Raw genomic sequence first — 23,356 nt, forward strand, 5'->3', positions numbered from 1 at the left:
ACCTCAGTAACATGTGAACAATACCAGAACTTCAGCACTGGTCTCAGTTAACTGGTTAAGACCAGGGACCTAGTCAATGCTTAAGCACAGCACAGAGACACTTGGACTAGCAGATCTTCATAGATGATGCTGGACTTACACATTGCCAGACTTAGTCCACTGGACCTGAGGAGCTTCCCTCATCAATAGGAGGATATGAGGCAGCCCTCCTGCTCCATGCAGGTCCAGAAATGCTTGTACCCAACAGATCCCATTTTTTCTTTGTTCTTTTAAATTAAACTTAAAAACTAAAACTAAACAGCCCTGAAAGGGCAGAAGAAAAGGAAAGATCAACAAAGCAAGCCTCAAGAATACTGCATACAATATGAGCTTCCTCCACCTTTGGCTGTTAAGAAGGAACTGAAGGGCAGTTGGGGCCCCTTTTACACCCTCTGAATCCTCCACAAAGGGAAGAGGAGAGAAGACACCCAATGGACACTTATCAAGAATATTCCACAGCTCAACCCCAGGAACCATCAATCCTATAAGTGGAAATATACAGATGTCACGAGAAGAAGAAACACAGTACTACTACAGTGATTACTGTAATACAGACTGAATTTATACTATTTGTGTAAGTTCCCAGCAACACATACAAAACCGTAACTGCAACGCAACTCAGGCGTCAGCCGTTTACAATACATTAAGAACATATACCACGAATGGCCAAACCACAGCTCATGAGCCGCACTCAGCTCTTTTTACAGTTAAAGTGCAGCTCACAGAGCCCCCTCACATCCTCCCCCCATTCTCCACCTACCAGACTGGTGGGGGGAGGCTCAGGGCTCCTGCCCTCCAATGGGGTGGTGGGGCGGTGTCTCGGGACTTCAGCTCCACAGGATGCGTCTGCTGGGGCTTCAGCAGGAGGGGGGCTGAAGCCCGGAGCCTGGGCAGGAGCCTCCCACGGGACCGAAGCCCTGAGGGCCCCCCCACCAAAGCTGAAGCTCCGAGACCCACCCTCCCTGCAGGGCGGAAGCCCCAAGCCCTGGCAGGTGCACCCCAGCTCTTGAACTTCTGAAGAATGTCATATGCAGCTCGGAGGGTCAGTAAGTTTGGCCACCCCGACATATATTCATATCTGTATGACGCAATGCATCACTAAAGCATTGCAGTTGGTATTCTCTCAGTCTGTGAAGAAACTGCAAGTGTAACAATTTCAACAGAACTACAGTAGAATCTCAGAGTATTGAGCACCAGAGTTACAAACTGACCAATCAACCATACACATCATTTGGAACTGGAAGTACGCAATCAGGCAGCAGCAAAGACCCAAAAAAGGCAAATAAAGTACAGAACTGTGTTAAATGTAAACTATTAAATAAAGGGAACATTTAAAACAAAAGAAGATTTGACAGGAAAGGAAACTGTTTCTGTGCTTGTTTAATTTAAATTAAGATGGTTAAAAGCAGCATTTTTCTTCTGCACAGTAAAGTTTCAAACCTGTATTCAATCAAGTTCAGTTGTAAACTTTTGAAAGAACAACCATAGCGTTTTATTCAGTTACGAACAACTTCCATTCCCTAGGTGTTCACAACTCGGAGATTCTACTGTATTACAACTCCAGGAACAATGAAACTACCACACAGGATTTAAACTAGTTGGTCCATCTGATCCAATATCCCTTGTCTGACAGTGGTCAACATAAAATTCTTCAAAAAGCATAAACGTTCCCCCACACAAAAATTATTCACAAACATGCTCATAGTTATAATGTCATCCAACCCAAGCACTGGTTGCCTTATGTCATGAAGCATATGGGTTTACATCCCTTAAAATGTTTATCTGGTATAACTGAGAATATTCTTGCTATTCAGGTTATCTAAGCCTCGCTTGAATCTTATTAAGTTCCTTGCCTCAATAATATTGTGGCAGGGAGTTTCACAGATTAATTACTGATTGTATAAAATTATTTTCTTTTACTAACTTTAAATTTGTTACCTTTCAATTTCAACGGGTGTGCCTTTGTTCTTGTACCACGAAGGAGGATAACATAAGTATACCTGATTTACCATCTTTGTACCATTCATTGTTTTATAAAACTGTATCATGCCCACCATAAGAGAAAATTTTCTCAAAAATTTATATGCCAAGTAGTGCTGTCAAGTTATTAAAAAATATGTATCGTGATTAATCACACTGTTAATAAGAGAATGCCATTCATTTAAATAATTTTGGATGTTTTCTACATTTTCAAATATATTGATTTCAATTATAAACACAGAATACAAAGTGTACAGTGCTCACTTTGTATTTATTTTATAAATATTTGCATTGTACAAAATAAAAGAAATCATATTTTTCAATGTACCTACTACATGTAATGTAGTGCAATCACTTTATCATGAAAGTTAATTCTACATTTGTAAGTTCATGTACAATAAAAACCTGCATTCAAAAATAAAACTATGTAAAACTTTAGAGCCTACAAGTCCTTGTTCAGCCAATCGCTCAGACAAAACAAGTTCGTTTATGTTTTCAGAAGATAATGCTACCTGCTTCTTGTTTACAATGTCACTTGAAAGCGAGAACAGGCGTTCGCATGGCACTGTTGTAGCCGGTGTCACAAGATATTTACATGCCCGATGCGCTAAAGATTCATGTGTCCTTTCATGCTTCAGGCACCCTTTCTGAGGACATGCGTCCATGCTGATGATGGGTTCTGCTCGCTAATGACCGAAAACAGTGCGGACTGACACATGTTCATTTTCATCATCTGAGTCAGATGCCACCAGCAGAAGGCTGATTTTCTTTTTTTTAATAGTTTGGTTTCTGCAGGTTCTGCATCAGAGTGTTGCTCTTTTAAGACTTCTAAAAAGCATGCTCCACAGCTGATCCCTCTCAGATTTTGGGAGACACTTCAGATTCTTAAATTTTGGGTCGAGTGTTGTAGCTTATCTTTAGAAATTTCACATTGGTATCTTCTTTACATTTTGTCAAATTTGCAGTGAAAGTGTTCTTAAAATGAACATGTGCTGGGTCATCATTTGAGACTGCTATAACATGAAATATATGGCAGAATACAGGTAAAACGGAACGGGAGACATAGAATTCTCCCCCAAGGAGTTCAGTCACTAATTTAATTAACCCACTTTTTTTTTTAAAATGAGTGTCATCAGCATGGAAACATATCCTCTGGAACAATGGCTGAAGCATGAAGAGGCATATGAATGTTTAGCGCAGGGGGCATATAAATATATTGCAATGCCAGCTACAAAAAGCCATGCAACTGCCTGTTCTCACTTTCAGGTGACATTGTAAACAACAAGTTGGCAGCATTATCTCCATAAATGTAAACAAACTTGTTTCTCTTAGTGGTTGGCTGAACAAGAAGTAGGACTGAGTGGACTTGTAGGCACTAAAGTTTTATATTGTTTTTTTTTAGTGCAATTGTGTAAAAAAACCCTACATTTGTAAGTTGCACTTTTATGATAAAGACATTGCACTACAGTACTTGTATGAGGTGAATTGAAAAATACTATTTCTTTTATCATTTTTACAGTGCAAGTATTTGTAATCAAAAATAATGTAAAAAGTAAGCACTGTACACTTTGTATTCTGCACTGTAACTGAAATAGACATTTGAAAATGAAGAAAAACATCCACAAATATTCAATTTCAGTTGGTATTCTATTGTTTAACAGTGCGATTAATTGCGATTTTTTTTGAGCTTATCCCGTGAGTTAACTGCGATTAATCGACAGCCCTAATGCCAAGTAATCATCAGAAAATGGCAAAACCACAAACTGACACCCTATATTATAGGTATACTATGTATGTGTCTACATCATCCAATACGGGCACATATACAATATGGCAGTTGCCTTTCTCAGATGGACATACTAAACACTATGTAACACATTTTGATATATTATATTCTGTACACTAAAACTCAGTTTAAAAGGAATTAAACTTCAAGTGTAACAGCACCCGGCCCTACTCCCGAGCACGAACCCTAAAAAAGGCATAAAATTATGGGACAACTCTTCACCATACTCTAATGCTCATGCAAACTATTTCCACTTAGAGTAACAGACTCACATCCCAGGGAACTTTCTTCTTCCTCCAACTGATAAATAAACACTACATACAACAAACTAATTTCCTCTCACAGTATAATACAAAACCTTATTTACAATCTTATGCTAGCCCTATAATCACATAACACACTGCACATTTTAATCTGTACACACCAACTATTTGCTGATAATATCAAGGTCATAATGAAAGTGTTGTATTATTCTGTGATAGACGTCAATATATTGTTTATACTGTTTCCCTATCAATCTAATGTTCTTTGGGGCAGGGGCCATCTTTTTGTTCTGTGTTTGTATGACACTGAGCACTGGGGTCCTGGTCCATGACTAGTATCCAGAGATATAGTAATGCAAATTACAACATAATGTGCAAAAATATATTTTTCATTTTTAGTTGACTCTGTGCATCTTTCATCTTGACTTTTGCTCTAACAAGTTATTTAAAAATACATTTATCCCAATTCAATTACTGCACATCGTCCAACCAGTACAATGAACAAAATGAGAACTAATAGCATATGATCATGTAATTAAAGATCATAATTCATACTCCCAAGGGAGAAGAGTTAAGATTGTACATGGAATTATAGCTTTGCCATTTCTTGACTTTGTAAAGTGAAGCATTCAGAAGTTCTCAATGTAGCATTTTTATATGGCAGAGAATAAGGCTAACTTTATTAAGTGTATCATAAACACAGCAGGACACTTACTACACACTGCCTCATTCAGTGCTCATCTTGTCAGATATGTTGTGATGATGTCAAGCTTTATTCAGAAATTAGAAAGCGAAAACCCTTCACTTTAATTCTGCCCCTAAAACAATAAAAATAAAATTAAAAAACTCTGTCCCCTTGTGTATACACACAGATATGTATTCCTGTAACTGGATACTGTGAAAAGTACATAGTAAACTATGCTTCAAACTACCTAGTAGATAAAACACAGAATAATAGGGAAGACTCACTGACACAGTCCATCTGATTGTGAAATTAAATTAGCTTTATATGTAACTGCACCATTCTCTGAACTGAACTAAAGGAAGGCTGTGTTGGTTGTCCAAGTGTAGCTACGTTACCATTATCCTTATGTAAGGAACAGTACTTGATCATGCAATGAAAGATTGCATCATAATGCACTCATACAAGAGACCAGTTAAGGTTGTACATGCAACCTTAATTTCTACATGTCCTAACTAGCTTATTAGCCTTAACTATAATGGGGCTGGTGCTTCCCTATGATCTATGTAACCTGAATGTTACTTGGTTCTTCGGTGTCAAATCCTACATTTAGTACTCCTTTCTTTGTGCACCAAACAACCTCCCTTTCCTCATTCAAATCCCTGCCTGAAAGCACATTTCACTCCCATGTCGTTCCAGTGATAACTCACCAAATATAAGTTAAAGAAAAAAAAAATCTGCAGGACTTCAAGAATGAACAAGCATCCAATATATCTGTATGTCTGAACTGTAAAGTCTGTGTCTTATAAGACTATAAACTCCTCTGGGGCAGGGACTGTTTGTTTGTACAGTAATACTCAGTAACTACATAATAATTTGAGGATGTTCCTGTTCAGAAGGTAACCATATTCAAAGCTATAAGAAACGACAGGAGGCAGAATTCTGCTGAATTAAGCAAAAAATCAAGGAGGCCTGTGTTCTAGTTCCAGGTCTGCAACTGATTTACTCTGATCTCAGCCCCCTAATCTATAACATGGGGATAATAATACTTAGCTGCCTACTTCCCTCACAAAATAAAATAATGGGCCACATTCTCAAGTGGTATAAATCAGACTAACTCAATTGACCTGAATGGAGCTAAGCCTATTTACATCAGCTGTCAGTCTGACCCAAACTTTATCAAGTCTTTTGAAAATTATATATATAAGCCAACAAGGAACATCCTAAAGTTTTGTTATACTACTTTACTGTGCTCTCTGTACTCTCCTTCCCTCCCCTATGCTCTAACTATTGCTCTCAAAATTACCAGACCCCATATGCCCACAAGCATACTTACCCACCTCAATTTGGGCCTTCCCTCTACACTCTATCATCCCATCAACCCCAGATCTCCCTACTACTATTCCTCCTTGGATGGACGTTAAGGAAGGTTTAGCTCTCTCCTCCTCCATACAAGTAATTCATCCTTTTAATGCAGTATCTAGGATTGGATGGGGAAGGCATCAAAAGCTGGGGTGGCCACATTTATTGTGGACATACAGACTGGGAGTTCTGAGAGCAGTAACTAGCTAGAAGGAAGGATTTAAGTAGAGTTACAAACACTAGAGTTAAAAACTGATCAGTCAGTCACACATCTTATTTGGAACCAGAAGTACACAATCAGGCAGCAGAGACCAAATATAAATAAAAAAGCAAATACTGTGTAATATTGTGTTAAATGTAAAACTACTAAAAAAAACACAAAGGGAAAGTTTTTTTAAAATTGACCAAGTTAAGGAAACTGTTTCTGTGCGTGCTTTGTTTAAATTAAGACGGTTAAAAACAGCATTTTTCTTCTGCACAGTAAAGTTTCAAAGCTGTATTAAGTCAATGTTCAGTTGTAAACTTTTTGAAGAACAACCATAACATTTTGTTCAGTTACGAACAACCTTCATTCCCAAGGTGTTCATAATGGTAGTTCTACTGTAACTGTACAGTTATTAATGCAAATCTTTTTTCTGATGGCCATTAGCAGCCAATATGAACAGAGAGACTGCAAACTATAACATTATAAAATATGTAATGGGAACACTTATTCCAATCAGATAAGAAATTGTGTTAGTGTACAATTTTAGTTTCTGTATAGTGAAAATAAATGGAATTCACAGCCAGGATGCAAGACTGCTGTACAACTGAGGTAGATATGGACATTTTTATTGTTTATTATTCATATGGCACAAGTGTTCAAAATGCCACTTTCCAGTTGTGCAATTCCCTGCTCTCTGATTATTATAGATACTTCATTTGAACAGTCATTGTATGGTCATTTATGACTAAAATTATCATGCAGATCTCTCTGTTCTGAATGGCTATTATCTCTTTATACAGACTGACTGACACACTCAAATTTTCAAGTTCTGTGCTACCAATGAAGTCACAGGAATCAGAAAAATTCCACATTTTACATGAAAAAAAGAAAACTACCAAAAAGTTTTAACGGGACCAATTTCACTTCTAAAATGATGTTTATGAACCAAAAAAAAAAAAAACTCCCCCCCCCCCCCCCCACACACACACAAACCACTGAAATATTTAATTTCTTCCTTCCACCTCTTTCTTTGCATCTTTCACTCCCTACAGTTCAAGACTTTTCTCTTACATTGTTTATACTGGAAGAATATCAACCCCTCAAAATTCAGATTTATCATTACACGTCAGGAAAAAAGTCACATAGGGGACTGGAAACTGCTGTGAAAGGGTCCCACAAAGAAAGCAAGGGCAAGCTCCCTCCCTACAATATAATAAGCTTTAGTCCCATAAAAAGTGACATGATTCTTACTGTCCACTGTTCCTAGAAACCCAAAGAGACAGGAAGGGGCAACAGTGCAGAGGACGTGAACACAAAAGTTAATAATGGTACTGTCAGTGTACATTTTTTAATGGAATACTTAACCTTGTTAGAGAGGTAAGGGAAAGACAGCAGAGTGTATGGAGAACATCCATCTTCCATCTCTAACCTCTCCTGACCCTTGGTCCATCCCTTCCATGGCCACAGAGATGGATCCCTGAGAACTAACTTCTGCCAGGCTTGGGTGAAGACAGACAATGAAGTGCTACCTATCCAACAACATCTTGTGGCCATAAGCAGAGATCTGACAGATTTTCATCCCTTTGCTTATGCAAGGGATCACATGAACCTCAATTCTTAAAAACACTGAGACGAAGTTACCCCTTATGTAGCATGCTGAAGTCACTAATTACACCAGGGATATATCTGGCTTACTGTAAACAAAATAGAACATTTATTTTGGGGACAAAAATCCTGATGACCTCCAATGAGGAGATGGGGAGAATGGGTAAAGGATTACAAAAGGGAAGGAAGAAGGGAAATTACAGGAGTTCAGAAACTGAAAAGAAAGGTCCAAAAGGGTCTTTTTTTTTTTTTTAATTTAAAGCATTTTCCTTTCAGCAATTTGACAGCAAATTTAGTTTGTGCTTAACAGCTTCTCTCTTCATTTACAATTTCAATATTAAATTTAAAATGTCAGTATAACAAACTTCCTATTAACACAGTAACAGTCTTATCATGAGCTAATCAACTCTGAGGCCAAGAAGATACTGTTATTACCCCCTAAAAAGGAACCACCTTCAATTTAACATTTAAAGTAACTGTCCAACATGTCTATGATTTGATTGGCTACAACTGTATTTCAATATAACAATTACAGTACTCATAAGGTGCTTTTCTCTTAAGCAACTACTCCAATAGTCTTTTTCTATAAAAATTCTATACCAGCAATCAGGCATTCATGAACAGCCTCTGTAACAACACGGCAAAAACTTCTCAAGTTTCAAGCTATGGCAAAATTGTTATATAAACAATAATGAGAAATATCTGAAGCAGGGAAAAGAGTTTTGTTTAATTTGAGTTTGCCATGTTTTACCAGATTTCAATTAGCTTCAATCAGCAGCCCTTAAAACTGAAACTTTAAGCTCTGATCCTGCAATGAGCCCCCCTGCCCTCGAGTAGAGTCCTAGTGAAGTCAATAGAACTCAGTGGGATAAAAAATTTCCACCTACATAGAATTCACTTCAGGACTCAAGCTCTGGTGACCCAAAGGATAAGTACTGCATGGACAGAAGCAGTTCATTATTCTAACTCATTTCAGCCTTAATCTGCAGACATCCTCTCCATGGGATAAAGGGGGAGTTCTGTTTGCCAGATCCTTTAATTTTTGGTCTCTCTGAAGAGAATGCCAACAAGAAGGCCAATTAATACCAAATATGATGGTTAATTTGTAAGACAAAACAGGAACAGGATTGGTATCACCATCTCAATTCACAGAGACCAAATAGTCGTGAAATTGTAAGAAATTTTGTTTATTATGGACTTTCACTGACTTGAATCCAGTTTAAGGCTTCATCATATCTCTCACTACCAGTCCCCTGAGCCCTCCAGGTTCTTTTTTTTTTTTTTTTTTTTAAGTTACAGAAAGATACGTTTACAATGCTGTTAAAAACTGACCATTTACCCTCTCTTGCTGGTACAACAACTTTGAATACAGACTATATCAATGCTATAGCTTGGGCACAACAAGGACTAATTTCTAGCTACTTCTTTACTTTGGCCAAATAAAGCAAAAAACCCTTTAATAATATCATCTAGCACTTATATAGTGCTTTTTGTAAGTAGATCTCGAAGTGCTTTCCAAACGAGGTCAGTATCATTATCCTAGTTTTACAGAGGGGGAACTGAGACACAGTGAGATTAAGTGACTTAACTAAGGCCACCCAAAGGCCAATAGTAGAGACAGGAATAGAACGCAGGCCTCCTGAGTCCCATTCCAGTGCTCCATCCATTAGACCACATTGCCTAGTGAAGTTTGACTCTTACCCTTATGCACTAGGTCCAATTATATTTTTGTTAACAGGGTGAAACTCTGGCCCCACTGAAGTCAATAGCAAAGCTTCCATTGACTTCATTGGGGCCAGGATTTCACTCCATGTCATGACACATGTATCCAACCCTGTTACAATACAAGATACGCTTACAGAGCAGCTTTTTTCACAACACAACTCTGTGTCACGTACGCCTGTACATCCACACTTACCACACTCTCTAACAGTATTTTTATCAGTGAATTCTGGGTAAACAGGACGTCTATCACATACTACCTCGGCAGGGTTAGAGTCCTTGGAAGAGACACCCATAGAGCAGCACCAGCAATATGTTCGACAATGCCATCTGAGATGTCCTACCACACAAAGAGCTAGGAAAGAGGTCCAGTCTACCCAGATACACAGGAACAATTAGGGGTTTCACCCTTACAGCACAACAATGGTCATCTTCCTGTAACCAGGTCATTGCACTATCTTACAGAGCAGGCTTCTGGCAAGGGTGACACATGGTTAGCTGACGCAGCTACTAACAGAGTATTAACTATGTTGTGTGTGGATATAGAACATATTTAGAGAAAGCTATGACTAACTAGTTATGCATACGTACAAGGCATTATTTAAACAAAAATTTCTATATTAAATTTCCTTTTTTGCAGATGAGTTTTAAAGACAACCACCAGAAATAAAATGCTTAATATACACAATACACCAGCTCTGAAAAAATAAACTTCATGCCTCAAAAGGAGCTAATTACCATCTAAATATTTAAAATATTTTGAAATGCATATGATGGGTAGAAGAGAGAATTACTATTTTGATAACTGTTATGCAAATATATATTGAAATAATGTGTACTGCGGATAAAATTCCCTCTCAGAGCTTCATAGGAAAGCTCCAACATTCCGCACAGGTATAAGGAGAGCACACAGTCAACTAGATGTGCTCCGCGAGCCAGAGAAAATTATTTTACCATAAGGACCTGTATGCAAACTAATTACTGCATATGCCCAGAAGCCACTTTCCAAGATTAAACATCTAAGGCCCCCATCCAGAAAAAACTTACACATGCCGAAGTTTAAGTATGTGAGTTTTCTTACTGATTACAATAGGACTACTCACATGTTTAAGTCAAGTACATATATAAGGTTTTGCAGGATTGGTGCATTAAATATTTAAATTTATTTCTTCAACCACTGATTTCAGATTTTTTGCTCTTGTATAACTTCACAACTACTTTGATTTTTAAAATAAACCACTAAGAAAAAGTTAATTATGTAACAAAACTGTGTTCTCTAAATACTTGTTTAGAGAGTTAAAACTGTTTACTTACTTAAAGCAAAAATTTAGGACACTTATAAATTAAATTTCTATATCAAATTTGGTGTGGAGGACCTTGGACAAGGAACAAATTTATCTCTGGTTTAACTCCACTGAAGCCTATCAAGGTATGCAAGGGATTAAATTGGCCCAATATATTTGTAAGGGTTAAAAAATTAATTAAAAGTGATTCTACAGTCCTTATTCAGGCAAGACATCCACTAACTTCAATGGGAACTCTCCCTATGTTAGGGAATGATAAGCAATGCTCAAAGACACTTGAAATCAAAATATCTGAATGTAATTTAATTCTTCTCTTACCTGCCAAAACCTGAATTCAGGGTTCTGTGTTTCCCTGGTAACAGCTAATGACATCACTAACCCCTAAAGCAGTGAAAGGAAGGCACTTCTCTGCTCCAGAGGTTAGTTATGGTATCACTGGACCTCAATAAACACAGAACACTGAAGTCATATCTTGGCAGGCAAAAAGCCTTTCGTTCTACTCATCTTTAACTATAGCAGTACAAGCGACACAGCTACAATGCTTTAATTTAGAAGAAGGAAACAATATTGGTAGCAGATGAGTAAAGACTTTTGGTGCCAACATCCATAACATTAGAATTACTCTGAAACACGTAAAAAAACTCTCAAGAATCACAATTAGTATCCTTTACAATCACAAATCAAGTAGTATATTAGTTCACTTAATAACATAATTATTCTGCATGCAGAAAGAAGTATTCCAACAACTACTGTTCTCTAAACAAACTACTCAACTGGAGGTTACAAGGAACTTGTAAATAAAGAATATTTCCTCTGCATAATATGAGCATCAAGGATTTCCAAACTGCTCAACTAAGGGCCACTTAAGCAGCTTGCTGGGAGCCTGAGGACCATATCTAGTTTACATAAAGTATAGCAGTGTTCACAAGCCATTACCATGAATATGAAAGTTTGGCTCATGAAAACTACAGATCCCAGCATGCAATGGTTCATCTTTATCTAGCAGGCTGCTTTAAATAAAAATAAAGCTCTGCATACTGGGACCTGTAGCCTCCATGATAACCTGCATTCTTATTTAAGATGAGGTCAGATGTAGACTATAATACATATCTCCAGGGGCCATATTTTGACCATCTCATTTTACAGCATCATATATACATACCACACCGAGATCCCAAAGTACATTACACGAAAGTCAACATTATTCATTATATTAATCAAATTTAAGATGAACACAGACTTCAACAACAACATCACTAAACTCACTAGTAACTCAAAAAAAGCAGTAACTGTATAGATTAAAATCTATAGAAAAGGTTCTGGCTTGCATACATTATTTTTTTAAACAACTTGTATTTTTATCAGGACTGTTACATTCAATAATATTAGAGAAGGTTTTCAAACAACACTTTTGATTTTCACTGGGAAAAGTATTTTTGTGAGGGGAGTATTTCCCTTGCCTACTACTTATTATTTGGAAATATATTACCCTTTTCCTCGATCACCAAAATGCACTGAAGCAGCAGCTTGCCCTTTCTCTAAAAAGGGAGTTGAGCTTAGCTGAAAATTAAATGGCTGTATTTAAGCATAGGCCTCTGAAAACATACACCGTATTCCAGTTCAATAGAGGGAAGGCCAGCTCCCCCTACCAGCCTGTTCTAAGAAGGCTTTATCATGGAAGGAAAATCATACTGTGTTCCAAGCCCATAAGTTATTATTTTGAGCTCTGAATTAAGATTATATATATCAATCACACACACACACACAGAAAGAGAGAGAGAGAGAGAGAGACAGACACACACACACACCCCGCAAAACCAGTGAAAAATGCAAGTACAGTCTGTACTAAGAGGCTCAGCACAGTTCTTGCATTTCCAGGCAGCCAGGCATTATCAGCACCTCCACAAACATGCAGCAGAGAAAGGGCCAAGAGATTCTAGAACATGAGAGAGACAGGCAATGGCACATTGCAACAAACAGACTGGCAATGCTGTTTAAGCCACCTGAAAGACATTCTACTGCACTTCCCCACATAGGCAACAGGCTACAAAAACAACTAAAGGCTTCGTCAATACAGCAATAATACTGTCCACAAGGCCAAAGACAGCTGTTGCCATGGTTACTATCAGCCAGTTTATCAGAAAATTATTATTACTTAGAAGTTTTGGTTAAAAGAGTTTAAAGCTCTGATAATTAACTAAAGAAATAAACTACTATTTTGTTTGCATTTACACTACTTTAGAGCTGCACATGGTTAACAATACTTGTATCCCCAGCGGGAAGTGGGGGAGGAATCAGTGCCTTTCTGCTGTTCCCTCTTCCCTTCAAGTCCTGAGAGTTTGTATTCTGGATGCAGTCAAAACAAGAACAAAACCCATCTTTTGGCTCTTGCGTTAGAGTTCTCTTTCACAGCCCTATAGAGTCCAAACATAGATTAGCTCATCATAGTACTAGTCTCCAACCTGTTAGACCATATCCTCTTCCTCACTCTGTTTTAACCATTCAGGCATCTGATAGTCTCCCATGAAAAAATATGCAACATCAGCTAAGGTTTTCAGAGCACATTCCTAATTACATGATGAGGAGAACAGCTTAAGAGCGCTTTCTCACTAAAAGAAGTTGGTCCAATAAAAGATATTACCTCACTCACCTTGTCCTTCTTTTAAGGCATATTCAATGCCAATTTTATAGTGAATGAACTTGGTAATGTGGCCTTTTATCCCTAAAGCACAGTAGTGTGGAAATGTAAAATTATTCAGGGAAAAAAAGGTGCTATTTTAAGAAATAATAATTTAAAATAAAATGTATGCCTATAATAAACTCACAAACAGAAATACACTCCTGACACACCATCTGATTTTTTTAAGAGAGCATCTATGTAAGAGTTTGAGAGAGAGTGGTTAATTTTTAAGTTACATGATCCAGTTTTTTGAGAAACACAGCCTCCACATATTACTTCTGACTAAAGAGTGGGTGTTTGCAATAGCAGATGAGAGGAAAAAAAAAAGTCTGAATGCAGAGGCTCTGGAATAGGTCAAGACATCAGGGTGTGGAGCTTCTAGGCAGAGATTACCACTGCTGTAGAGATTATAAACTCTGCAAGGGACCGTGCACTGGTTTGCATTAATATTAACAAATATAGAAACCAATACATCCTTGCTTTTGAAGCCTATAATGAATCATGTGTCACAGAACCATTTTTAATAAAAACGTTTAAAAACATAGAAATTTCAAGACTAAAAATATCCTTAAAGCTTTAAGTGTGACAATTTAAGGGGGACTATATGGGACCTAAAAGAGCTTTATACAGTTTTAAAACATAATTTGAAGGCCATAAAATTTTAGCGTTAAGGATACAAGTTCAACTCAAACTGTTGTCAATTTTAAAAACAAATAAATTAGTAGCAGATTCAGCTCCTGTCCCAAGTCTCCTTGCCAATTGTTATTGTAGTACTAACATATTCTACTATTTTAAGATATTTTTCTCTCCATTGTTGCCGTGTCAAAAACTCACACAGACAAAAGGTGAAACCAAATATACAAAGTGTTGTCAAATGTACAAAGAAAAAAAAGAATAAAATAGTTATAATAATCTATTACAAGTAACAATGGTAGGTAAAAAGAATCACATAGAAGAGACTTTTAAATTGGTGGAGTCCTTATAACATGACAAAATAAAAAGATTAGGGAAAAGAAAGAAATGTAAAAGTACTCCTAATATCCTCCATCCAAAATTAGGCCCACTTTCTACAGGCACAATCTGTACCTTCATAATTGAGACGAGCCAAATACCTCCTCTACACCAGACCAAACTTGACATATTAATCTTTTCACCACCTTTTACATGTAAGACATGTACAAAAACTATCTTCCAGTCCACCCTCCATTAACAAGTATTAACAAGACAGGACACAAACATCTTGCCTGTTGTAGTCAATACACACAAGAACCTGAACCACACTTGTTCCACCTTCTCAAATTATGGTTTGATCCTACAAACTTTTGTATAAGTAGAACGTATTAGCACAAACCCTGAGCCTAGTTTCTGGCACAAGTAACTTGGTGGGACAATCAGAACATGCACAGGGGCAGGAATCTTCCTTCCAGACCTTAAGAGTGGTAGAACTAGCCTCAGTAGATTCTTACACTGCCCCATGTGGGGGTAGGGGAAGACAAGATGCATATAATGATGGATCTTCTTGCATTTTCCCTCCTACATCAGGGCCTCTCCTCCTGCATGGTCGGGCTCAGGGAATGCCCCTCTGCACAGTGGAACTGCACCAGCTCCCTCTTCTACGGTGACTCCACACCTACAGAAAGAGAGACTAGATATGCCCCATGTCAGTAGAACTATTTGTAAAAGTAAAGGTTTGCATGGTAAAACCCACAGTACTCTCATGCCTGGCACAGAAAAATCTAAAAACAAGGTTAGCCTCTTTCCATCCACAGCTGTTTGACTCTATGGGTTCAGACATCTTAAATTATATATCCTTACAGCATTATACTCGGTTTGCCTTGACACTTAAGTCATGGTGGAAATAGTTAAAGATGGCGTCCACCTCTTAAATTCTGTAAAGAAGCTTTCGTCCATAGTCTGTGGCCATACCAAGTTGTAGAAAGTTTAAAAAGATATCTAATTATAGACATGTGCATGAAGATACATAGAACAACAGGGCACCAGGGCAGTTTATCTAATATGCAGTGCCCAAAACATACTAAATAAGATACCCCACAGAGTCCCTGTAAATGTTAAGATTTATGTAAGATTTAACCAGAAATACCAATAGTAAACAAATTCCAGTGATATTAATTCATTTCATTCAAGTAAAGTTATCCAGAAAACAAAGCACACCTAACACTCTGGAACAGTTAAATAGCTCCAATATTTTCATATTTAAGGACAGTTACTTCTCTATAAAACAAACTGCATGAACAATTACAATGATGACATACCTTCACTATTAGAACTTTCCTACAGTATACAGAACAACAAAACCTCCAAGGGCCCAATTAAAACAAAGTTTATATTTTTAAAACAAGAAACTGATCTGTTTTGTGCATATCCAATCAGTTCAATACTTTGCAAAAAAAAGTTTACAATTTCTATTTTCAAAACTTCTCAGTATATCACCCCCAAAATAGGAATATAGAGAGAGGATAAGAAACACCCAGGCCCTGTACTATGAATAGAAATGCAAGTTCAACACTAAGGGATGGGGGATACACTTCAAAAATCCTACATTAAAACTTTGACTTAATGTCAAAGTTGGATATCCAAAACTGAACATACAAATATTAAAAAAAAAAAAAAAAAAACACCCCACAACTGTAAAATCCATGACTTCCTACAACTCCTCTCCAAAAATTTTAAAAATAAAATGCTTTTATGTTTTCACTTCCAAAAGGAAAGAAAGTGAATACCAGCAACCCAGCAGACTTCTGCACCCTTATAAAAACAAACTGGCAAGAGTAGCCCAGTCCAGGATGCATAAATAACCCTACATGCACGAGGGAAAGAAAACAAAACCAGAAGAAAAGACTTCAAATATTAACCTTCCAAGGGGTAATTATTCACAGACAATAATAAAAATACTTTTTGAATTATGAAAAATACCTTGAGAGGCTCCCTTTAATTATGTATCAGTACACCAGGTTTGCTATTTCTTAATTGAAACTCAATAACCCAAATTTGGGAGTAAAATCAGATCCTTCATTGCCCAGATCAGTAGAGCTCGAGTATGTTCCAGGTATGATGTAGATTTCCAGCTGCTGGTGGGCATTTGCAGCACAAGCACCTCCTGCTGGACAATACCTTACAAAGATTTGCTTATACAAAAAGAGAACCTCAAAGGTGACAAAAGGAGAGGATATCTTTAACTTTCCAATCATGTAAGAGGATTGCTTAACATCCCTGCTATCAATTGCTCAAACTCCTAAAAGATATAAGCCCACACACACACACAAGAATCTAATTTTTTCAATCTCAATAAGACAAAGTTTAAAGTGAAAAACAATTTTAAGGGAAAATAAATTTTTAGAACTATCACAATATTTACTAAACTACAAAATTCTTTACTTCAGGAAAACTAGTAATTTCATTCAGCAATCAAAGAGTTTCCCAGGTTTGTTTGGTTTTTTTTAAGTGATGTTTCTACTAAAATGTGGGTGAATAACTACTTTAACTAGTATGGATTTATAAAACACTAGTTGTGCTGTGGGTGAAGTTTTTGGTTGGTTGGTTGGAGACCTTGCTCTTAAATACTAATCAAATAAATACACAGTAGTATATTAATGTTGGACATAGTTACCAACTCTCAGGACTTTTCACGTTTTACCTAAAACAGACCTTTCAAAAGTTTATAGGTTGGATGGGGGAGGGGGCGGTTTGTGTTTTGTATTATATCTTTACAGGAACACTGGCAAGTAGGTTAAGGCACAAAACTTAAAAACAATTGAAGCTTTTATTAAGCTTCTATAAAACCTATTACCATTTTTCTTCAATTAATTTTTATGACAACTAAGTTTATTTTGATATTTAAACATTCCCCTAAAATACAGAAAACCCAAACAGCACCAGCTTTGGGTTAGAGAATGAAGAAATCTCAAATATGAAACTTACTACAATCAAAAGTGAAACTAACCAATAGTTTTCATTGTCAAAGTTGAGTGAAAGGCAAAAAGCAAACCTACATTTTAAATAGCAGAAAGCACATTAGACACTTAAAATTCCAAGATATTAATAAAAGTGCCCCATTAATATAAGCATATGGGGTAACTGCCCTTTAGTTTTCCTTCTGAAACCAAGGTAATACATGTTTAATGTGATGATAAATTCATTCTAATAAAGAATGAACTTAGGCTGAGAAAATTCTCACACTCATCCAACTAACCAGTGTGCAAATGTAGCTATGTCACTCTCTATTAAAATGTTAAGATTGCAGGGCACAAGTTGCCCATATCAGATTTTTCCCTCACTCAGACCTACTGTACACAACATGACAATTACTGTCCCCAATAGGATTTTTTTTTAAACCCAGTCACTACTGTGATAAAAAAAGGAACAAAAGTTCATGTCAAGTTCAGTGCTTGGGCCTAAACAAGCATCAAGTAAAAGAACCTCTCATCTACAATTATAAATGAATAAAACTTGCAGGGGAGCACCATCACTTCAAATAAAAAAGTGGGGACATACTGAATACTCTACTTTGATATCTAAACAAAGAATATTCTAGCATGTGACTGAACTGTGATGACATTTACAAACCAAGGAAAACAAAAACCACCACTGCACTAGCAATCATGCCCCATTAAAAGAATTAGGAACTTGGAAATTACTCTGTTCAAGCACATTTGTACCCTAACCAGTGCATATTCATTTTGTGACACTCAAGTGAGTAGAAGTTGAATAAAGGACTCCATGTGTGGATCCAATATAAATTCATCTAAAAAATCTAACAGTGCAGTCCTGCAAGCACCCACCACGCTGCAAATGTGGTCAGAGAAAAAGAAATCCTATCAACAGTGAAGCTCAGAATAATAAAGAAGCAAACAGAAAAAAAAGCGGTGAGAGGAGCGTGCACAACGGGACTAGACCAAATGGCAGAGTCCCACACACAGCCCCACTCCTCCTACACAGAGAGAGAGAGAGAGAAATGGAAGAGAAAAGGTACATGTCTCTAATCATCACAAATATGTGCCAAAGTAGGAGTGTGAAATCCCAGAGGTGTCCTTCCACTGAGCTTTGTACCTGTGCAAGAAGGGCAGACCCAGAACGAGGGGGGCAGGAGATGCTTCTGAATTACAACTTGCAGAAACGGAATTTTCCCAGTGCTGCTCTGGCCACAAAGGCAAATTAAAGCAAAAAAAAAAAAAAAAAAAAAAAAAAACCAACCCTGCAATAGCAGCTTTACTACAAATTCTCAATAATCAAAGCAGCATCGTTTCAAAGATAATAAAACTTCCCTCTCAGCATCACAGGGAACAAATCAAACCAACAGCAAAGGGCCTGGAAATAATCATTCTGAAGAAAACCAGAGAGGAGGGGATAAACCTCCCTCCCCCACCCCATCCCCAGTGCAATGTGTCATCTCCTTCCCCCTGCTCCTCACCACAACCCCAATGTGTCGCCCACCTCCATCTCTCGCTCCCCCTCCTCAGAAACTTATTTCAGTGCATGCAGGGGCGGGAGAAAGGACATGACCCCCTAGGGCTCTATCCCCTTGGGGGTCGGAGGCCTGGGATGGGGGGGTTACACTAAGTTGTTGCTCCTTAGCTCCAAGTTGGCTGAAGCGTCCTATGTAGACTGCTCCTCCCCCCCCCCCCCCCAGCTATCCTCCTCCACCCTCCCCCAACCAACTCCCTGAGACACAGACAGAAAAGCACGGGGGAGGCGAGGGATAGAGCTACTCATAGAAGAGAGCAGAAGGAGAGAATAGGGAGGAGGAGGAGGAGAATCCAAAAGGTGGGATACTACACCCTGCTGGTGGTGCTGCTGCTGGTGGCTGGCTGGGGTCCCCCTGGCAGGACCTCTCTCTGAGGGGGAGGGCTCTTCTTCATAGGGGGAAGGTGCTGCGGCTCCTCTGGGCCTCCCTGTCCCCCTCTTCTGGGCTCCTCTCTCTCCTCCTCTCACTTTCTTTAATCTAAGCTGGGAGTGGAAGATGGTAGGTTGCTCTCTTCTCCTCCTCCTCTTCTCTCTCTCCTCTGGGAGGTCCTTTTCCTTCCCCCTCTCCCCAGGGGGCTCCGCCTGCCGGGGGGAGCAGGGGGCGGACGGGAAGAAAGGAACGAAGCAGAAGAGGCGCAGGAGAAGAGAAACTGTGACACAAAAACAAGCCGAGAAGCTGAACTCTTCTTCAATCCCATTCACCCGGCCCGGCCGCAGCACCCGCTCGCCGGGATCACTCCGCCGCCGGCCTCCCTGCCTGCCTGGGGCGCGCGCCCGAGCTACCGCTGCGCGCGCCCGACACGCTCTCTCACAGCTACTCCGGCTCTGAAGCGGGGAAGGGGAGGAGGAGGAGGAGACGGGGGAGGAAACAGAGACTGGGGGCGAGGCGAGTTCCCACCTCCCTGGACCCCATGCCGCCTCCCGGGGAGTGAGGGAGGAGAGGTCGCCAGCCTCCGCCGGGGGGGGAGGGAGGGTTCGCTGGCTCCTCCTGAGGGGACTACTTGACGTGTTGGTGCGGCGAATTTATTTCCCTTTGCCTAAGGAACGGGCTGTGCGACGGCTCCCATTGCCTAGGGAAAAAACCCGGATGTAAAGTGAGTGAAACTAAAGTAGAGTGAAGTAGGGCACCAAACTCTAGTGGAGCAGCAGCGGGGGAGGGAGGGAGCATGCACCGGGGCAGGCAGCAGCAGGAGAGCAGCACAAGCATCCTCACCCCAATGCGCAAGGGGTTCTGCGTAGGAAAGCCGATGCACCAAGACAAGGGGAGAAACATAAGCATCCTCACCCAATGCAAAGGATTCTGCACAGGAAGCTGATGCACCAGGGCACTAGCAGAAGCACAAGCATCCTCACCCCCAATGCAAGGGATTCTACACAGGAAGTTGATGCACCATGGCAGGAGGAGAAACATAAATACTCACCCCAATGCAAGGGGCTTTACACAGGCAGTTGATGCACTAAGGCAGCAGCAACAACACAACCATCTTCACCCTACTGTAAAGGATTTTGCATAGGAAATCGATACAGGGCAACAGGAAAAAACAAGAATCATCACCCCAATGCATGGGGCTTTGCACAGGAAGTTGATGCAACAGGGCAGCAGGAGAAACACAAGAATAATCACCCCCAGTGCAAAGGGCTCTGCACAGGAAGCTGATGCATCAGGGAAAAAGAAGACAAGGAGAAACACCAGCATTTTCATCCCAATTCAAGGGGTAATGCACCAAGGCAGGAGGAAGAAAGGACAAATTCATACATCCTTATTCCCAAAGCAAATTATAACCTCCCAGGAGCAACCATCCTCCTTCCACAACAAACTGCTAGCTCTTTGCCATATTATTTTTAGAATTAGTAGAGACATTTACTTAGGATGCAGGGAGGAGTTCATTGCTGCTTCACTGCTGCTCTTCTCTTTCCCCTTAATGCACTTGTTTTTGTTTTTCTAAGTTATTTATTTATTTTCTATTCTTTCTGAGTGATGCTGCCATTTGGTTTCATGCTTTGTTGAGTAACAGAAAACAGAAGTAATATATAAACTACTGTTTTTCAAAAATAGTGGAAAGCTAAAATTTCAGGAGAAATCAAAACAGGCAAAGTTAGTTCTATTAATGTTGTAATAAGAGTTATATGTGAGACAACTAAGGAAGGAATTTGGGAAATGAGGAGGGTTTTTAATAGCAATATAATCAAAATATAAAGAAGTGTAATTCTGTTTATACATCCAAAGCATTTAATGTGTATATTTAAAATAAGTATGAAGAGGGGCAGAGAAAATCTTTTTGTTCTGTTTGTACAGCACCTAGCACAATAGGGCCCAAATCCATGACTAGGTCTCTTAGGTGTCACAAGAATACAAAGAATAATCATTTGCTTGTAGAGTATTAGTCTTTATGCATATAATTTATAATATATTAACACAGATAACACATACCTTTCTCACATGTATCTGTGGACTGTAAAACGATAATGTGTTTCTCAAAAACATTTTGGCCTTACCTTGCCCATCTGAGTCATCACTGCTGAATCAGTGGGACTGTTCATTTGCTAAACACTACAGGATTCTCAGAAATGTTTACAGAAAGTCAATTTTTAGTTTTCAGAGTAGCAGCCATGTTAGTCTGTATCCGTAAAAAGAAAAGGAGTACTTGTGGCACCTTAGAGACTAAAATTTATTAGAGCATAAGCTTTCGTGAGCTACAGCTCACTTCATCGGATGTAATTCAAAAGTGGTTTTATTTTTTAAGCAGTGGCCATGTTGTCTTATTTATTTAACATTGTCACAATTTGTGAAAAAAGTAAGTGTGTGTATAATCTCTACAGATATTTCAGGAAGCCAGGATGAACTCATTATTATGTTGTGAAACTAAATCCATAAAGCAGTCATGATGAGTAACTCAGGGACCCATTGTAATTGGGTAGTAATATACAATTTTATCACCTCAAGAATTCTTATGTGTTCAAAGTGAGTGGGGATTTACCAGAATGCTTACTATCAGAACTGTCTAAAAAAATTGGGCTACCGTGGTATTGTTTATTTAATTAACTGCTAATTTTCCAGTGCTTTTCAGTCAGTTTCTGGTGTTGCCAACTAATGATTTAATCATGAGTCTCGCGACATTTCTTAAAGCCCTCGCTTCTCAAGTTATGTGATGATGAGAGATTATCAGCTTTTGTTTATTTTTAAATATGTTTCTAGCCTGTGGGGTTGTGGATACAAGCTGGAACACCTAACCTTAACCTAAAGGCTCAAACAGGAGGCAAATAAAAAGACCCCCAATTTTTTAAAATCATGTGATTTTGAGGGGTCTTCTCATGATTTTTGAATGGTTGGGGTTGGCAATACTAAAAGATAATTACACTGGGAGGGGGATCGATCTAAGTTACGCAACTTCAGCTACGTGAATAACGTAGCTGAAGTTGACGTACTTAGATCGACTTACCGTGGTGTCTCCACCGCGGTGAGTCGACTGCTGCTGCTCCCCCTTCGACTCTGCCTGCACCTCTCGCAGCACTGGAGTACAGGAGTCAATGGGAGAGCGCTCGGGAGTCGATTTATCGTGTCTAGAGTAGACACGATAAATCGATCCCCGTTGGATCGATTGCTGCCCACCGATCCGGCGGGTAGTGAAGACATACCTATAGAACATACCAAGCAGTGTTTTGTTGGTTTACAGTAGATATTGGCATTGCTTGGATGTCTTGAGAATCAACAGGTGAAGCCAAATGCTTTTAACTGCCACAAACGTCTTGATAGCCATTGCAGTATATGACCTAGATTATTATATAGTGACTGGAACTTATTAATTGTATAATATCTTTATTAAACTCTGTCCATTTTAAAGAAATATTTGTATTTTACTTTATACACTTCTCTCTTCAGTTTATGCTATCTATAACAAACAAATACAGCACCTAACATTCAGATGGGTTGACCATATTGGAATCTGCTCTTAACCTCTCTTAAATTCAGCTACCTCAATTTACTTGGCCTGGGCGGGGACTTTTAAAGGGGCATAAGGTATGATCTACACCTAAAACTTAGGTCAACCTAGGTGTGTTGCTCAGGGGTGTGAAGAATTCACACCACTCAGAGATGTAGTTAAGGTGAGCTAAGCCCCAGCATAGACACTGCTAGGTCAGTGGAAAAATTCTGTCAACCTAGCTGCTGCCTCTTGGAGTGGTGGATTAAGTACAACAACAGAAAAACCCCTTCTATCGCTCTCACAAGTGTCTATACTATGGCACTA

General features: G+C 38.9%; 1 protein-coding gene across 5 annotated transcripts in view; it reads right to left on the reverse strand.

Moving 5' to 3' along the window:
- The window catches only part of PHF21A (PHD finger protein 21A), a 236,619-nt gene extending 216,777 nt beyond the window's left edge, over positions 1-19,842 (reverse strand). For 2 of the 5 annotated variants that reach the window (XM_074955348.1, XM_074955352.1), the window contains exon 1: positions 19,424-19,841. The gene's annotated coding sequence lies outside the window, so the exon portion shown is untranslated. Of the gene's footprint in view, positions 1-19,423 lie in introns of all 5 variants that reach the window. The other 3 variants (XM_074955347.1, XM_074955351.1, XM_074955353.1) reach the window with 2 other exon arrangements.
- Between the last annotated feature and the right edge of the window lie 3,514 nt (positions 19,843-23,356).

The sequence above is a fragment of the Natator depressus genome, chromosome 6 (genome assembly GCF_965152275.1).
Source record: "Natator depressus isolate rNatDep1 chromosome 6, rNatDep2.hap1, whole genome shotgun sequence".
NCBI lineage: Eukaryota > Metazoa > Chordata > Testudines > Cheloniidae > Natator > Natator depressus.